Genomic DNA, 6,134 nt, shown 5'->3' with positions numbered 1-6,134 from the left:
CAGGGGGGCGGTGATGGCCACAGGTGCCTTTGCCATAGGCATTAATACAGATACCTTTCTGTTTAATTGCTTTTAAAAATTTTAAAAATCACTTTCCATGGGGCGCTGAGTAATATTTTTTCTGGAAAGGGTGCAGTAGGCCAAATAAGTTTGGGAACCACTGTGCTAGACCCTTGTATACATCAATAAAGATGTATGGTATCTTCAGCCCCTGTGCCTCTTGGCATCTTCTTTCAAGAGAAGACTAAACCCACAGCAGCACATTTGGAGCAAAGAACCCTTACAAAAGTATAAAGGTACATTGAAGTATAAACTACCCAGCATAAATGCCTTTTTGGATCAAACAAAGAGCATAGGCATCAGATAGCTACAGGCATAAAGCCAGCCTAACAACAACAAAACGATAAGCTTAACAGAGAAACATAAACAGTCCATTCACTTGTAAGAAACTCAAGGGAGGGATCACGTTAAAGCCTTATTAGTAAATTACTCCAAAATCTAAAATGTTGTCTGAGGGAGTGATACCTTTTGCCTTTTGTTGGCCCAATACATGCTTTGTTTCATATGCAAAACTATTAATGATGCTGTATAGAATTATCTGTGAAGGGACCATAAGCCAGAAAAATAGTAAACTATTGCCTATGTAGCTTTGCCTCTACGTATGCCCCTCCCTTCCTGTGAGTTGGTGCCTTTCTCCAAAATGTTCCAAGACCAAAAGTTAGTTTGAAATCAACAAGTGAGATCACAGGTATCATTTATGCCAAGTAGGTGTGGAAGGTGAGGAAGACCCTCAGTCATTGGTCAATTTTAGATAAGCCTAGATATAAATTCTCTGTTTGCTACGCACATGTTGTGATGGCCATTTGCATAGTACTGTGATGACTCATGGGCCATGTAGTCCCGTTCCTAGCGCTGTTGTGATGACTCATGGGCTATGTAGTCCCGTTCCTAGCGCTGTTGTGACAGATGAAGAGGAAAACTTGGGTTTTCCACCGTTTCAGCCAGAATTGGAACTTTCCCAGCCAGAATTGGAGCCCTTGCACCTGCAGGAGGTTTGTCTTCCAGAAATCTGCCAAACAAGCCCTGAGTCAAAATCTCCCCCATTTTCTCGCCGTAATTATTATCAACAACAAAAAGGAGTTCAACAGGCTAATCGCAGAAGCCTGAGAATCGCAGCCAGGCATTCAGCTGATTAAGCCTGCTTTCATGAGAAACTTTAGGGAGTCATGCATCTGGACACAGAGATTGACTTTCGGTTCTGTTTCCCCAGAGAAGTGTTCTTTGGTGGGAAAACGAGACCCTATTTAGGTTCTTTGCCCTGTAGGAATCTTGCGGAGTCAATTCGTCAGCTACTGGAGTAGGTTGTGTGTGGACAGCGCTACTCCCGCTTTCAAGCCTTCGTTCCCGCTTCCAAGCCTTCGTTCCCGTTTCCAGCCTTGTTTGCTCCACGGACCTTGCCTTGCTTCCTAGGACTCAGCCTTGCTTTCCAGGACCTTGCCAAGTATTTACCACGGATTTTGTCCCTGTTCCTCGTTCCTTGTTGCCTTGTATCAAGCCTTGTGTTTCAAGAATCAAGTTTACTTCCTAGCCTTGCCTCAAGTTCCTTGGACTAAGAACCTTGTCATCTCCCCTCACTTTGCTTGGCAAAGTGAGTGTTTCGGTTATTGGATTACAACTTTGGACCTTAATATTTTATATTGGACATTGTTTTCCTGGACTATAATTGACCTTTCTTGAAAGGTCTTCTTCTGAACTATATTCTACACTTATTTTTATTGACTTTACATATTTCCTTAATAAAGATATTAGATAGATTCTGGCCTCTGTGTATGGTTATTGGTGCTCTGCAGCCTGGGTCGTGACAAGTACGGACCCACTAAAGTGGGTGCCTATGGCTGTTTGCCTTATCATCAGCTGTGATAACAATAAAAGGCTTGTTTTATTGCTCTCCTGGAATTCTCTCCTTTACTTCCCCTCCGGGCCAGTCTCCAACACCTGGATGATATGTGTGGAAGGTGTCACGTATGTGGAAGCATGAATGAATTTTGTGTTTAGATTTTGGTCCTATTTCTCTCATGTACTTATATGCAGATACAGGTATTCCAAAAGGCAACACAAAATCCCAAACATTTCTGGTCCCAAATATTTCAGAAAAGAGAAGCCTAATCATCATCATCATCATCTCTCATAGTAGTAAATTACAATACTAAATGTTACACTGCCACAATATCATACCCTCCAACTGTCTCGGTTTAGCAGGGATTACTACACTCTCTCAGCCTTAGAGGAAGGCAGTGACAAATTATATAGAATGAGTCTACAGTGTAGAATTAATGTAGTTTGACAACACTTTAACTGCCATGGCTCAGTATAACGGAATTATGGAAGTTGTAGTTTAAAGCAAAGAGAGAGGTAGAGAAGGCTCAATTTCTTGTAAAATTGCATGTAATCCTGCTCCCAGGATTCCACACCATTGAGCCATGGCAGTTAAAGTGGTATCAAACTGGATTAATTCTGTGGTGTAGATACACCCAAAATCTTGTCAAAATAATCTGATAGAGCATTTTGAGTGTTGGATTCCAGGAGATCCACAATTTGAGTCCCTGTTCAGTCATGGAAACTTCAAAGGGTTACTTTGAGCAAGTCACACACTCTCAGCCTCAAAGGAAGGCAAAGGCAAATCCCCTCTGAGAAAATCTTGCCATTAGGAAACCATTATGATGAGTTCACATAGGGAGGCCATGCGTCAGAAATGACATGAAGCCACACAGGATGATAGCCAGGATGCCCTTCTGCTCACCCTGTGCTTTTTCACCGTCCCCAGTTCTGAGGAGCTGATAGAAACTATTTCATTTCAAATCAGTGTTTTCCGTTGCATCAAAAGCAGTAGGTCTCTGAGAGCGCATAGAGTTCGGAATTACTCAGCTGCGCTCAGAAACAGCTTCTGAAAGCAGAACCGTGGGTGAAGGGACAAGATCAAAAGCCTTGAGGTAGGTATATATTCCATACACATTGCATTTCATAAAATGACAGAGTTGTAAGGGATCTTGGTTGCAGTGTGTTCAAGGGAAGGAATCAACGGCTAAAGCATTCCCGACAGACGGCCTTCCAACCACCGTATGAAAACTCCAGCACAGGATAGTCCACTTTCAAATGGCTCCTGCTGCCTTGAGAAGCAAAAACAGAATCCCAAAGTTGGAAGAGATCCCAGTCCAATGCCATTATTCGACCAGGCAAGAAGGCACAATCAAAGTACTCCTGACAGATGGCCATCCAGCCTCTGCTTAAAAACCTCCAGAAAAAGAGACTCCAACAGAGTCCCGACTGCCATATATGCCACTGCCGACCATCTCTTATCATCAGGAAGTTCTTCCTAATGTTTAAGCGGAATCTCTTTTCCTGCCATTTGAATCCATGGCTCCATTGTGTCCTAGTCACTGGAGCAGATGAAAACAAGCTACTTCCCTCCAAATATTTACACAAAATATCTCAAATGTATTCCAGTGATGGGCCAGGCTGTGGCACAGGCGGGTGAGCAGCCTGCTGCAATAAATCACTCATGAGTTCGAGGCCAGCCCATGGCGAGATGAGCACCCATCAATTAAAAAAATAAAATATAGCTCCTGCTCGTTGCTGACCTAGCAACCCGAAAGATAGTTGCATCTATCAAGTAGGAAATAAGGTACCACTTATAAAGTGGGGAAGAAAATTTAACTAATTTACGACTACGTTGGAATGAGGAAGTGTCGTCACAGTGGATGATGAAGCCGCTGCTCCCCCCTGTGGCCAGAATCGAACATCCCCTCAGGAGAAGGTTAAATTGCCTCTGCGTCTGTCTCTGTCTCTGTTCTATGTGTATATGGGCATTGAATGTTTGCCCTATATGTATATAATGTGATCCGCCCTGAGTCCCCTTCGGGGTGAGAAAAAAGGGCGGAAAATAAATACTGTAAATAAATAAATACATTTTCATTGCACTCATTCCCACATGCTTCCAAGGCATGGTTTACATAGCTCAATACTTTAGAGAAGCCACAGTGTTAGCCTCTTAGAACATAAAATAGGAAGGAAAATAAAGGGATGCAGGCACACCTTTAAGACTAATCGGTTTTGATCTTAGTGAAGGGACCACAAGCCAGAAAAATAATAAACTTTTGCCTATGTAGCTTTGCCTCTGCATATGCTCCTCCCTTCCTGTGAGCTGGTACCTTTCTCCAGAAAGTTCCAAGGCGAGAAGAAAGCTCAGAGTAAACAAGTTAGGTCATTGGTATCACTTGGGCCAAGTGGGTGTGGAAGGTGAGGAAGACCCTCAGTCATTGGTCAATTTTAGATAAGCCAAAGGTATATATTCTTTGTTAACTGCGCACATGTTGTGACGGCCATTTGCATGGCATGGGACCCATTGAGATGGGTGCCTACGGCTGTCTGCCTTATCATAGCTGTGATAATAAACTTTGCTTTTTGCATCTCTCACGAGACTGAGTTTTCTGCCTGATTTGCCTCCTGAGCCAGGACCTTTTGAAGGTAATTGTCTTACATTAGCATGAGCTTTTAGGGATATAAACTTGTCTACAATTCTCCAATAGAATACAATACAGATTCAACATAACTCTAGCCCCTTCTACATAGCTGTATAAAATCCAGATTATCTGCTTTGAACTGGATTATATGGCAGCGTAGACTCAGATAATCCAGTTCAAAGCAGATCATCTGCTTCGATATTCTGGATTTTGTGTCAATGTAGAAGGGCCGTATCAGACTTTTAGTTTTACAAGGTCTTTAGCCTCCTCTGCCAAAGCAGGCTGGTGCCCCACCAAACTATACATCCCAGGATTCAAAAATAGACAGTTTAAATGGTGTCAAACTACATTCATTCCACAGTGTAAATTCACCCTCTGTCCCGAAGAGGCTGCCACATTTACTGTATATACTTGAGTATAAGCCTAGTTTTTCAGCCCCTTTTTTAAGACTGAAAAAGCCCCCTTCGGCTTATATTCGGGTGAGGGTCCTGGTTGGCTTATATTTGGGTCAGCTTATACTCGAGAATATATGGTCCATTATTATTTTTCTCTATTATTATTTGTATTATTACATTTATTTTACACTATTTTTATTATTATTATTAATACATTTATTATATCACTCTGATCATATGGGGCTGGGCTGTGGCGCAGGCTGGTGAGCAGCCTGCTGCAATAAATCACTCTGACCATGAGGTCATGAGTTCGAGGCCAGTCCGTGGTGGGGTGAGCACCCATCAATTAAAAAAAATATATTATTAATACATTTATTATTTTACTCTGATCTTATTATTATTTTTATTGCATTTATTATTTTACTCTATTATTATATGTATTATTTTCCTGTATTTGTTATTATTATTATTACATGTATTATTTTACTCTATTATTATTAAAAGGATACATAAGCACATTTACATTGAAGAAGATGAGAATCATGATTTGATCAGAGTTGGACAGTCTTATCTTAAATTTGAGCCTTATGTAAATATTCAGAAACATTTAACCTACTGATGCCTCAATTAATGTAATTTTATTGGCATCTGTTTTTATTTCTGAAATTTACCACCCTCGGCTTATACTGGAGTCAATGTTTTCCCAGTTTTTTTGTGGTAAAATTAGGTGCCTCGGCTTATATTCGGGTCGGCTTATACTCAAGTATATATGGTATTTTATTTTCTCCCAGACTTTCTTTTTTCCTTAATTGCTCAATGTGGTTCCTAGACCCAAACACTGTGGCCCAAAGAACTATCCCTATAATGCATATAATATAATGCGACTTTAGACTGTTTTGACTCAACTGATCTTGAATTGAGAAACCTTGTACCACCAAGGAAGTTCAAAAGCAGAAATAACAGATTGCAACATTGGAGAAAGTGAGAAAAGAGTGTTTGTTGATGCAGCCACCATATAATCCAGTTCAAAGCAGATAATCTGGATTTTATATGGAAGTGTAGAAGGGGCCTAGCTAGGACACAATGGAAAAAGAGATTCTTCCAAAACTTCCTGATCGTAAAAGCTGTTTGACAATGAAATATGCTACTGCCTGGGAGTTTGTCGCAGTCTCCTTCTCTGAAGGTTTTTAAACAGAGACTGGATGACCATCTGTCAGGA

The sequence above is a fragment of the Anolis carolinensis genome, chromosome 3 (assembly GCF_035594765.1).
Source record: "Anolis carolinensis isolate JA03-04 chromosome 3, rAnoCar3.1.pri, whole genome shotgun sequence".
In the NCBI taxonomy this organism is placed as follows: domain Eukaryota; kingdom Metazoa; phylum Chordata; class Lepidosauria; order Squamata; family Dactyloidae; genus Anolis; species Anolis carolinensis.
The sequence above is the reverse complement of the archived record's forward strand: the minus strand, read 5'-3'. Positions refer to the sequence as shown.